The sequence below is a fragment of the Protopterus annectens genome, chromosome 5.part0, assembly GCF_019279795.1.
Source record: "Protopterus annectens isolate FY-2018-M chromosome 5.part0, PAN1.0, whole genome shotgun sequence".
Classification (NCBI taxonomy): Eukaryota; Metazoa; Chordata; order Ceratodontiformes; family Protopteridae; genus Protopterus; species Protopterus annectens.
Genome location: NC_056735.1, coordinates 1,456,847,362 through 1,456,860,613, shown reverse-complemented (window position 1 = coordinate 1,456,860,613; position 13,252 = coordinate 1,456,847,362). Strand labels below are relative to the sequence as shown.

Here is a 13,252-nt window from a genome sequence, read left to right as displayed (position 1 = left end):
CCTGGTCCTTCCCCTACCCATACAGAAAGTAAAGGCTAGAACAAGGAAACAGTACATGAATAAAGTCTGCTGCTCTGAGCGGTCAATCACAGCAGGTAACATCTAAAATTACCCTTCGCACTTTGATAGCTAAGGAAGTTAGGTGTGAAGGGGGATGGGAGAAGAGTCAAAATAGTACAATTCAGGCTGCACAAAAGCCATTCTAAAAAGAAGCAGCAGTAAAAAAAAAAAAAAAAAAAAAAAAAAGTCTGTTCTGTGGCATTTGCACTGTTTTGTGTTTTTAAGTAGTCATTGAACAGTATGAAATGTTACTTAAAACTAACTGTCAAAGACATCAGTGTATGCATGTAAAATCAATGCAGGTGACAGGAGCTTTAGGAAGAGGCCTGCGTGACTTTTTACAGACGAACACTGCATTGTGGGATTCCTACAGGCAGACTAAATATTCTAAATTACTTCAAGATGCCAGACCCCATGTGGTTAGACTCAGAAACTACTTAAAAAATTATTTAAAAAAAATAGTCCCAGAGTGGCATTAAAATGTAGGAAACCCCAAACCATGATGAAATAAACATGTTTGAGTTTGTGGGTGTAGTTCTCCTTTAAAAAGTCTCATGAAAAGTGAATTTGGTTAATAGCAAATGCCTCCAATAGGTCTAAGTATGATCGGGACATAGGAGGGTGACGTGTAGCTAGGGTTGCCACTCTCCATTTTTTTTCCGGACTATCTGGAAATCAAACTGATTCTCCAGTAGTCCGGAAAACACTTTACAAACTCCGGTATTTTGTTTCAAAAAGGAAACAGACTATCAGAATCTGTAAATCGGCTGACTTACTATGCCTTTTTTTATTTATTTTTTTTACAGAAAAGCATAGTAAATCAGCCGAAATCAGGGAGCAGGAATGGAAAAGGGCGTTCCCCATCGATTGATGTCATCATGACTTCACAAAATGGGTGGAATGTGGGTGGGAGAAGCGGGGTTATTGGTGATGCGAGGGGTGCGGCTTTACTCCGGTTTTAGCCGCAACGAAAGGTGGCAACCCTACCTGTAGCTCAGTAGGATATGGTATGGATCTTTGTCTACTGTGACTTGGACAAACTCCAGGGCATCATTCTGTTTAGCCAATGCAGAGTTATGCTTGTTGCTAAAATAGCTAGAGGCTCCTTCACCCCATGTCTGTGCAGCTGATGCTCTAAATGTGTCGAAGGCACTGAACCCCTGCACTGCCGGAGTACATTCGGTGGATTTAAACCACGGCTCAGTAACAGCACAAATGTCTATGTTCTCCAGTGTGAAGAGAAGCTGCATGGTTTAAGTGTTTCGTTTTATGCTCCTAGCCATTGAGCAGTAATAACTTCCATTTTATTTGGGTTTTATTTGGTATTTCAGTAGGTTTGTCAATTTGGCATTGTCTAAAAAAGCAATAAGGAAGTGGATAAAGTTTTAGCCAATATTCGGAATCCTAGAGGAGACAGGTGCAGACCATCCTTTGCAAAGCAACATGGTTTATTAACCATGTCCTCCCATGCGGACAAATATTGAACCCCAAGTTTTAGCCAATATTCGGAATCATAGAGGAGACAGGTGCAGACCATCCGTTGCAAAGCAACATGGTTTATTAACCATGTCCTCCCATGCGGACAAATATTGAACCCCAAGTTTTAGCCAATATTCGGAATCCTAGAGGAGACAGGTGCAGACCATCCTTTGCAAAGCAACATGGTTTATTAACCATGTCCTCCCATGCTGACAAATATTGAACCCCCACCCCAGAAAGACACCAGAAAGTAAGCCAATTATTGAAGTCAATCATCTTTTGTTCATACTGTGGTATCATCCTTGGTGAAGACAGAATGTTGCTCAATGTAAGGCACATACCTGCCAGAAACACATTCAGAGGCATCAAAACTGTCTCCCTTTATATACTACTCGGAAGTATGTCTCGGGTCATTAATGCCTACATGGACTATGACAGAATTGTTCTTGTATCTGTGGTGTAATGTCTTGAGTGCGTGCACAACCTGGAAGATCCTGGCTCCAGACAAGCATCTAACCATTATATTCTCCTTGTTCAGTATGGTGAGTGGGGTATATGTGTGTCATACAATGGAGTCCCCTATGACAAAAGTCCTGGTTAATGTGTTTGCTTGCCTTAGGAGCTTTACTCTTGGGGCTCCACTGGGTTTAGGCATGTGTGGCGTTTCTTTTGGCGAGTGGTTTACAGATAGTGGAGGATAGACTTTGCTATTTATAGGCTTAGGAGATCTTTGAGATTGGGGAATATTTGCTTTTTAGTGCATCAGCTTAAGTTGGTGTGTGTGTGTTCTTGACAGCAGTGTTTGTATGCAAGATTTTTGCGTACAGTGAAATTGCGTACATGCATTTCTCGCATACTGGTATTTCTTTAAGGACGGAATGGTTGTCTGTGAACATGAGACAACAGCTACATTGTCTCAAGATGCCCAGATCTACCAAACAGGCTACAGAGACATTTGCAAAATGCATATCCCTATTGTCCGGACCTGTATTTGGGGTGGGCTACCATAAATCGTGGGATGGGGTTATACAGATATCTTCTTTGCTGGTCTTTGGATTTGAGCACTAGACTAGGTTACACTGTGCTAAGTTTTGATAGTAGTACTGTTTAATGTGCAAATTAGCTGCTCTAAGCTTATCTCAGAGCGTTTGGCTTTGATTTAGCTATAATGAGTACAGGTTTCAGTTCTAAAGGAAGTTTTATAGATAAAATTTACTTTCTGGGTATTTGTGACTGTACAGGACACTGCTAACCTTTTGATGTAATAACACCAGAAATGATTGCTTGCGAGTGTAATGCTACAAACTTAAACTACCTTGACAAGGCAATTCAAGTGTTAGTGACCTTTGAAATTATTTAAAGGCAAAATCAACAAATAAAGCAAAAATAAAAGCAGTAGCATTCTAAAGAGTTAACTGAAATGCAAAACAATAAAATAAATCGTTTCTCTGCAAAGGATGGAACAGGATTAACTCAGTGTGGCTAATGTGCCAACCAGATGGAAGTTCTGGAAAAACAAGGAGACAATTCATATGAAGGGAGATTTGCTCAAATGCAATACTGGTTTGCTGGGTGGGCACCTAGTATTATGGGTACATGGAAAACAATGGGTGAGAAAGTACTTAAATAGGTTACACAACAGACAATAGCAAAGTCAGATTACCATAAGGGATGAAAGCCAGACACAGCCACACAAGATAAGAGGGTTGAGAAAAAATTCAAACTGGAGTTCTAGTCCTATGGTTAGAATTTCAGAAACTTTTAGCTTAATGTGGGGGTGGGGAAAGCAAAGAACAGTGAAATAACATTAGCAAGGTAAACAGAAAGGCACCAGAATGCAACGCATACAGCTATAAAAATACTAAAGCACAAATCCTGGACCTGTCACCCCCCCCAAAAAAAAAGTGGTGAAAAGGAAACTGAACAAGATTGTGTCCAATGAGTTTTGAGACTGCTTATAACAGGTCAACCTTGCTTTGAAAAGTAGTAGTATCAAAATACTAAACAGGATTATGTGGACATAGAAAGAATGCGCCTCTCCTAAACAAATGGGGAAAAAGTCTGTTCACCTTTAAACAAATGTTTTAATTAATCATAGGTTTATATTTGGCTAATGAGTACCCAGATTTTCAAAAGCCTAGCCGTGAAATCCAACCCAGCATTATCTCCAGAATACCTCAGACCCCCACATGGTGGGTATGTACATTAGTAAGAAAGCAGCCAAGGGTTGTGTGTGTGTTTGGAGGGGGGTATGTTACTTGGGGATTAATTTACTTGCTGTCAACCTTGTTCCAGAGACATGGGGGCCACACCAGAAGTGAATTTGTGACTCCTCATCCAAATGAGCAAAGTTTTGTTTGAATAGGGTCAGGAATGAACTCTGCTTCATGTAAATGAGGAGCATATTCCACAGTGCAGGGATCCTATGAGACACATTGTTCTCTCCAGCATATTTTATTTTTGTTGCCGGCAATGTCCTGGTCCTTAGATCTAGCGTTTCTGGTGGTGTTTTGCAGATGTAAAACAGATCCATCAGAGCTGGGCCTGAGGATACCCTACATACCAGTTATAGATTGCATTTCAATAACCTGCAGGAAAAACAGTAAAAAAACAAGGCCTTAATGTGACCTGTGTATGTCAGAGAATTCATACCCAGGATTCTCCTGGCGAGGAATCTTTTGAGAGCATTCTAGCTGTTTTAAGTGCCTGCATACGTACATGCCAAAAGGGGCACTGCACTCAACAATGGGTATGACAAGGGATGAGCACACAATGGCAGTATAACTTCCTTGGACCTGGATGCCATACCCTTGCATACGAGTTAGGTGACCAAAATGATTTTTTTTTTTACAATATCGGCTACATGCTGGTCGAAGGCCAGATTACTGTCTACGTATCTTCCCACATCCCTTACTGGACTAACTCTTATGGGTGTTATCACTGGAGTAAGTAGCGTGTGTGGATAGTGTCGAGTTTTAATACATGGCTTTGACACCAGCCACCCGTTTTGGTTAGACCCTCTTGCAGGATTGTGTCTCGGGGAGGAAATCTATGATAGCTCCCAATTTAAAGTAATCGGCAAACTTGGTGAGCCAGAGCCTTGACCTCTAAGAATAGATGCCACACAGGAGTGGGCCCAACACAGGGCCCTGGGGTACTCTGCTGGTGACTAGTCTCCTGGTGGAGATAAGACACCTGCGAGTTACAGGCAGTTTATGTTTACCAGTCTATAGAGGGAGAATTAAACTCTCCCATGAATGGGGTATTTGGTTGGAAAGTGAGGTCTTCTAGTAGGCCAAGGTAAGAGTTGTGAGTTTTGTGGGTCATACAGTAGGACCTGCAAGACTTGGATGAACTCCAAAGCATCATCCTGTTCAATCAAGCTAGAGTTGCATTTGTTGCCAACGTATATCAAAATATCTCCTTTAGTCTCTGTCTGTACTGCTGTTGGCCTATGTGAAAGGCACTGTAGCCACCTAGTAAAGTCTTAGTTGTAAGAAAAGGTCAACCATAGACACACAATCTTACCTTTACAAAGATGGCCAAAACTAAAAGCAATTCAATGCAAGCTCTTTTACCAACTAGAAAAAGCATTTTCTAAAATGATCCAGATGCTTCCCTTCAGCTTCCAAAATTTATGCTGCCTACAAACCCAATGTTACCCAACAGCACAGGCCATGGTAGTCAAAATGGAATGCCCACACCTTTATACCCATCAAGAACACATGTAAGTAGGATGAGATAGAGGTACCAGGCATGCAAACAGGATGGGCAAGATGGCAAAGACTGCCCATCACGCATGTCTCCACTGAGCAATCCACCACAGAATAAGTCTGACAAATGAGAGAAATACAAGTGGTGAACTGTTTGTACACAGACAAAGGAAATGTTATGCCAATGTGAGTAAGTAAAAATAAGAAAGGAAGACAAGCACGGTGACTTTTTATATACCACCCTAAACACAAACTTATAAAACCACAATGCACACCTTACTCCAGTACACTAAAAATGTATTCTTCACAGTGAATTCACATAGGCACACCCTTGCACCCTCACAGCTACTGATATGAGACTAGCAAAATTTTGTGGTTACCAAATAGAAAGACTGTGACTAGCATAATTTTGTGTGGTTACCAAATGGAAAGACTGTGACAAAGGGAAACACTGACACCCCCCGCTATCTGAAATTTTGTAAACAATTCTATGTCATTTGTGAATATTGATATGATTTATATAGAAATGTGACAGAAGGAAATACTTCCAGCACAGCTATCTGGAATTTCTGTAAATAATTATATGCATTAGAACTTGCGTCATATGTTTATTAAACTGCTGATACAAAAGTATGTGTTGAACACGGTTTGTATGGTACTGAGCTTAAATATATCCACGGTATACCCTACTGGACTATAGAAGATTAATTTGCAAATCTTCTCTGGGACAAAAATCTATCCCTCCAGCATGTCCTGTTTATTGTGGTGACAAGGTTTAGGTCCCTAGAGCATGTAGCTCGGACGGATTGAGATTTCTTTAGGTGTAGCATGTCCAACAGCTCTGGGTTTGACATAGCTTTATATGTTAGGCAGAGATCACGAAGAGATATGTATTTTTCAGAGAGAGATGCTAAAAATGCTTGCACTTTGACAATGGGGGCAGCTTGGGAATTAAAGTCAGGTAACAAAGTGATGTCATCCAAGCTAACCCAGCAGTAATGTGTGATATTAATTTGAGAACTCTCAGAGAGATACTGTGCATTTTTGTATTTTGTCTTTGACCTAACAAGAACATCCACTCATCATCACATCTGCACTTGGCTTGCTGTAAGTTTTTAGGGAATAGCAATTCTTTTAGATATAATTAGGAATATAGTAAAGATTAGTTCTGTATTTGAGACTCTCCTGCAATGTTGTTTTAAAAAATCTCCTGTGATTTTAAACTCTGACGTCACTGTGAATACATATTTTGTACGGTCTTGTTCTTTTATTATTTACTATTAAATATATTTAAACCTTTGTGGCTGACATTTGAGAGACATATTTAAGCTCTTACAGCACTTGCATATCTATGTGGGGATACTGTACAGGCCATTCCTAAATAGCCTTGCTCTTGGTCAAACCACCATTTGGATTAATGATAACATTACATTGTAGGATTACACACCTTTTGTTAAGGGCCTTAAAAGTAGCTGATAAGAGTGCTTGGTGGCATTGGAAACTACCTTACAGTCTGGGCCAAAGGGGGCACAGCTAGTAAACCTGTGCTAGCCTTTCTCAGGAGAGAGTGTGTGTGTGTATGTGTCAGCTACATGGGCAGGGACACGAAGCACTGGTTGGACAGAGAGGGTGCAGGAGGTTTGGCTTGGCCACTCAGCTGAGATCTCAACCCTACAGCTGTGCCAGTGGGGAGTCTTATTGGGGATCTGGAGAAAGAGGGAGAAACCAGCCCCAGACTGATTGTGTTCTCTGTGTAGGCATCCTCTAGCTGTTGCCAGTGGTGAGGATTGAGGCTCCTTGATTATTGGGCCACAAATACTATGAGACTTACTAGGTGGCAAAAGCAATGACAAAAAAAAGCAAGCCAATATAGCCAGTTGAACCAAAATTCATGCCATTAGAGTTGTCACCCCTTTTGATATGCAAAGTGGAATAGTCTAGATGATAACTTGTTTACTCATCTGCATTTGTTAGCAGAATGGGCTAGTAGCCCATTTTCAACAGGCCCAGGGAGATAACTCCAAGTGTGTACACATATTGACAAAAACTGAAAAACTTAAAATCACACCCTGAAATTATACTTAGAAAATGTGTAATGCACTAAGTCGTCATCATCATCCCCCTTTTGACATGGGGGTTGGGGTATCACATCAACATCGTCAATGTAACAGATCAGAGAGAGACACAGTTTATGCTTTCCAAACATAATATTGAAATTGCAACAGCATAATGGTCAAACTGATATAACAAACAAACAATAATAAAGTTTAACATGCTAACTATTTATAGAACACAGACTTACTGAAAATGACACATAGACATGAATAAACTCTCTTTATCAAAATATTTTGAACAAAACTGCCCAAATGATGACTCCCTTAAGTAAACCGCTCTGGATGATAACCTCCACACACACACTCAGTTTCTTAGCACAAGAAATCTGGAAAAAAAATTAAAATACTGGGGGGGGGGGGGGGCAAAGGCCTAAAAATAGGCACAAATTACATATGTATTCAGAAACTTCATTCCTCAGTGATTCGCCAGAAAACCACACATTTGTGTGTAACAGACCAAAATTTATTACGCAAGTAAAAATCTGTACATTGAGAAAACCTGTACAGTTGAGAAGTATACCCCCCAGACCAAAATGTATTTTGCAAGTAAAAATCTGTACATTCTGAGAAAATCTGTACAGTTGAGAAGTTACACCCCCCATACAGTCCAAATTAGTTCTCTGAATGAAAACGTGCATGGGGAAATGTTAATGCACTGCAGGGATCTTATCCTAGACAGCAATGGTTCTGCTAAGAAATGAAGATGTGGGGGACTCTGCCCATACACACACACACACTTACAGTCCTTCAATTTTTCCTAATGGACTTTTGACCAATTCTTCGGGTACTGTTTCAAATGGGATGGTGGTGCTGCGGTAGCGTTGTCCCCTCACAGACAATGTCCAGTTCGATTCTCAGCTAGAGCGTCCTCTGCGTGGAGACATGCGTGAATGGGCGTGCCTTCGTTGAAGGTTGTGCGTCAGGGCTGGCAACTCGGCACGTAAAAATCTACCGCCAATCATTAGCAGACCGGAGTTCCGCTGTGGCGACCCCTAACCGGGAAAAGCCGAAAGACACAACAACAAGCTTTTGACAAGTTGATCCACAGTCTAAACATTCTAGACAATATTTTACACGCTAAAGCTGGGAAAGAATTAGCCTGCCAAAACCATTACCAAACTTTACAGGCAGGTTGTGACACAGCAAAGAACAAATTAATGACAAAGTGCTCTCACCCACCCTAAATGGGGCAATCTCCAAGTGTAGTACCTCCGGCGATTACCAAAAAATGGCACATGTTTATTAAAAGCACTACAACCACTTTCTACAGAACACTTACCACTCATTTTCTGGGGATAACATAAATATTGTAAACGAAATATGCAGTATTTGGCAATTTTAACATTCACCTAATTATTATAACGTTCTAAAAGAACAAGGGGCTCTATGTAGCTCCTGTGCAGCTCTATGCTCCTAAGCCCCTAGTTCAGAAAAAAAGAGCCTGTCCCTTTAATTAAAGCGAAAGTAAACTATAGCACGCGGTGGCAGTAGAAGCACTGCTGCACAGCCGAAGTTCTTTGTGCACGGTGCACCTCAAAGTACATCGCAAAAACTATACTCGTAAGCGTTGTCAGTGTCCTAAGTACCTCTGTTATAAAAAACGCTTGTGATAAACATGCTCTCTGCATCACATCATTGCATTTTTTTTCTATTAAAAATAAATACGTCCGCAAAAAAGTTCGGTAAGTACCCACCACAAGCACAATATTTCCCTGTATAGATACGGCTGAAGCATGCTTTACACTCTTGCAGGTCCCGGTTGAGGGACTCACCCCACATTTGTTGACACATGGTCTGCAAATTATGCACAGATCGGCTGTATAATACTGCGTTGCGCAATTCATACCTAGTAGCTATCGGCCGACAATTACCTGTGCTCCGTGGCTGTCTTTTATTACTGCAGCAGTACGACTGGATTCCACTTTGCAGGTCTACCGCTGGCCTTCTCCGAGGCTTCTCGCTCTCACCATCGTGTCGGTATTTTGCGCGTAGCACTCCTAGCACGCAATGCGCTCACTATCTCCGCCCCCCACCCCACTGCCTTGGTCTACAAAAGCTTTTGAAACCTACGGTCAACTGTGCTGTGAGACTTTATCTGTAAAGTACTGCTATGGTTAGATATGCATAGTAAAACGTGTATATTTTTTCTAACCGTTTTCACCGCGGGCACTGCACAGCTGTTAAACGGCATTTCACCCACATCAGTCCCCTTGGTATTTCAACCATCGTGCCACATTACAAATATACAAGCAGTGCAGGCATGTCACTAAACAAAAACTGTACTGTTAGTATATAATCTTTTTTAAACTCCACGTTTGTAATCTTTTCATTCTCCCCATATATGGGTGTTGCTGGGTTAACTTCCTATACTGTTACTAGCTGGCATTACCTATTTTATTCTCATGCTAATGATTTGTTACATTGTAACGTTCTGATGTATTTACTTTTGATCCGAGTGCAGCTAAAATAGAACATACAGCAAACAAGGAAACTTGTTCAGGAGCATGACTAGGTCTCTTAGTATTAATAATTGTTTTATTCATTCCGCGAGGACTTAAAAACGTTCCTGATTTTGCATGATTTCTCATTTTTTCCCAGCCTTCATATTTTTTTTAAGTAAACGAATCAATAACGTCAGAAATACATTCTTTGTGTTTAGGAAATTAATGTCGATGCTAAAACGCTTGCTCTATTAACTTAAAAATAAAAACTTGAATAATTTAAACGTTGCCCCTGGTTCTGGGCCATTCTCCCTCATTACTTTTGAATTTTTCAGAATTGTTCAGAGGTATGCATAAAAGTGAACCAGCCTGCTGTTTGACTACAGTCAGCGTTGCAGAACAAATGTCTGTCTGTAACTTGATATAGGTGGGAGTCTGGAGGACTCTACAACTAGACGCCCTCTCTCCCCTGTCTGAGGTCCACGGTGATGTATGTGTTGCTTGGTGTAGCAGAACTCAGTCTCAAACATGGCTTGCAGTTTCTCTTCTGGGGTGTATGACTCTCAGCCTGTTAGCGCAAGACATCTAGACCAAAGCCTACGACAGTGTGGAGTGAAAGACCCAGAAATATAGGTAGACTTCACTTAGAAACTTAGAATAACACATTAACAGGGTGTACATTAGCCTGCATTTTTCTGAAGGATATGTCTGGAACTCAAATGCTTGTCATTATTTAGTGACTTCATTCCTCAGTGATTTGTCAGAAACCACAAATTGTATGAGGATTAGACCAAAATCTAGACATTTGAGAGGTATGGGGGGGTGACAGAAACCTAAAAACGGAAATTAAAACAGCGTATTTCAATCCTGTATTTTATTGGCTTTAGGTACATTTTAACTCTATTACATATGTATTATCGGGCCGCTTAGCATAACCTCAGTCTGAAGGAACTGTGTGTGGTCTTTGTTGAAATACTAACGGGGGCGGCAGCCCTGATTAGATAATAAACAGTAGTTGTATTGAATTGTAGTGTCGTTTCATTTTTAAGTACTTGATTTTAACAATAGTTGCACTGTCTTTTTTCTTTCGGCTTTTCCCGGTTAGGGGTCGCCACAGCGGAACTCCGGTCCGCTAATGATTGGCAGTTGATTTTTACGTACCGGCTTGCCAGGCCTGACACACAACCTTAAACGAAGGTAAGCCCATTCACGAATGTCTCCACGCAGAAGACGCTCTCGCTAAGAATCGAACCGGACTGCGTCTTACTGTGAGGCGACAACGCTACCGCAGCACCACCGCCGCCGGTTATGCAGATATTTACCACGAACTGTAGTGGCAAGATGTGGCAAATGTTCCACGTGTTTCGGCAAATAATACTCCACGAACTACTAGTAGCAGGCTCACTGGTGTACATCTCTCAAGTTGGCGCAGCTTTGGCAATTCCCGCCTTGAGTGTCAAACCCTAGTGGGCGTTCCAGACACTCAAGGCGGGAATGGCTAAAGCTGCGCTAACTCGAGAATATAACAGAGAAAATACACCCGCTACCTGGCAAGCTTTAAATAAAGTTAGTTCTTATCGTAGGTAAATAAGTCATAATTTGCACTTGCAGTCGAACGTGGGAATTTACGTAGCCTGACTCACTGCGAGGACTCTCAAGGACAATATTACTACACGTTTTTGCAGGTAGTAATGGATTATGCCATATAAGGTGATATGCCGCTATGTTACTGCCGGCGTAGTGGCATATCTCTGGCCTACCCAAAGTTTTGCACACTGTACGGATTTTTGTCTCGTACGTTTGTTTTCTTTCTTTTTACATTTTTTGTAGGTTTGCCACCTTTTCAAATGCCCTAAGTGGTATTTTTTTTTTGTAGGAACGTGAGAAATTGCATGATAAAACATACCCACGACAAGTGCAAAGGACAGAGCTTCATTTTTTTTGCCAAAAAGTTTATGCTTGCAGCCTTTGAGTTGCTAATGCTCTTTCATATAAAAATTAGGTGTTTCAGATGCAAAATAACTATTTCAAGCAACTATTAAAGAAAACTCATGAAATATTTTTTGTCCTAAAATCTCAGGACATTTGCCATTTTTTTAGTATTTTTTCCGCAGGACACCACTGCCCAAAGAGGGACTGTCCATCGCAAAGAGGGGCAAGTGGTAACTCCTGTTTTCTAGCAAATCATCGAAGACTGCAGTCACTAATTAATGTAAGACATTTGAGTTTTAGATTTCATATAATTAAAAAGTGAAAAGTAATATAAAGCTTGTTATTCTAGCAGCTTTTATAAGAGCAATATTTAAAGATCGTCCCTGATTATTTTTGGCTTTGTCCAAAATTCTTGCACTAAGTGTATGAGAGGCATGCACAGTGGTACAGATGAATCATAGCATTTGGTTTGCCTGCTCAGTACTTGGATGTTTTATGTGTAGAGTAGGTTTGTCCTCCCTGTCTCCATGTGAGATTTCACCAGGTGTTCCATTTATATCTTAAAAATAGGTGAATTGGCAACCTCTGCTTTGCTTGTAGGTATACGTATGAATGTGAGTTTGATGGACTGGCTCCACTTTCAGGATTAGATTCTGTGCCATGAGCCCTCTCTGTGCTAGGATTAGTTTTTATCTCATTTATTTGTATTTGTTAACTGGGGAGGAACACTGAGATCAGTGGGCGCAGCATGTGAAACCAGCACTGGTACTGCAAAATGCAATAAAAGGCACGGCTACAAGCGGAATATATTAAAAGAAGAATACTGATTTGCTGATTTGGAGCGCAGCATAAATGTTTTTTAAAACAATTGCTGTTTACTAGAGGTACACTGAGGGAAGTATAATAAGAAAGGAAGAACATGCAAAGAGATTTGATATGTCCAAAATGGGACATTGGAAGAGAAAGGGTAGAAGAGCATATCTGGGAGATATTGATTTATCTTATCGTAGCCATTAAAGTTATATGTTTGATATATACAGTGATTTGGCTTGATTTATGTGAATCTTGTATTGTGAGTGTATTTACATTGTGCTTGTTTGAATAATTTATTATACGTGGGGTCAGATTTATGTCATAGGTTCACAGGTAGGTAGGTAGGCTCATAGGTAGATACTAGGCTATCGGCCCAAGGGCCTTAGCCTAGCCAACAAGGTTCTCTGGCTTACGCCACCCAAGAAAGTAAATTTCCTGTGCCCCTTTCTAGTAGAGCCACACAAGTGATCCCTGAGGTGTATTTTCTATTTCCCATCCACTCATCAAGATTTTTCTTGAAGAGTGCTAATGAGGAACTTTGCTTGACATAGATGGGTAGCTTGTTCCAGAGTATAGGAAGTCTCTGGGACAGGAATCTATCCCTCCAGCATGTCCTCTTTATTGTGGTGACAGTGTTTAGGTCCTTGGAGCATGTAGCTCGGAGGGATTGGGATTTCTTTAGGTGTAGCATGTCCAGCAG

The 13,252-nt window shown here is 40.9% G+C and overlaps 1 protein-coding gene across 1 annotated transcript in view; it reads right to left on the bottom strand.

The window, feature by feature from the left end:
• Nucleotides 1–9,411, bottom strand: part of CDK4 (cyclin dependent kinase 4) — a 357,049-nt gene extending 347,638 nt beyond the window's left edge. Inside the window, exon 1 of the mRNA XM_044071272.1 lies at nt 9,238–9,411. The gene's annotated coding sequence lies outside the window, so the exon portion shown is untranslated. The remainder of the gene's footprint in view (nt 1–9,237) is intronic.
• Between the last annotated feature and the right edge of the window lie 3,841 nt (nt 9,412–13,252).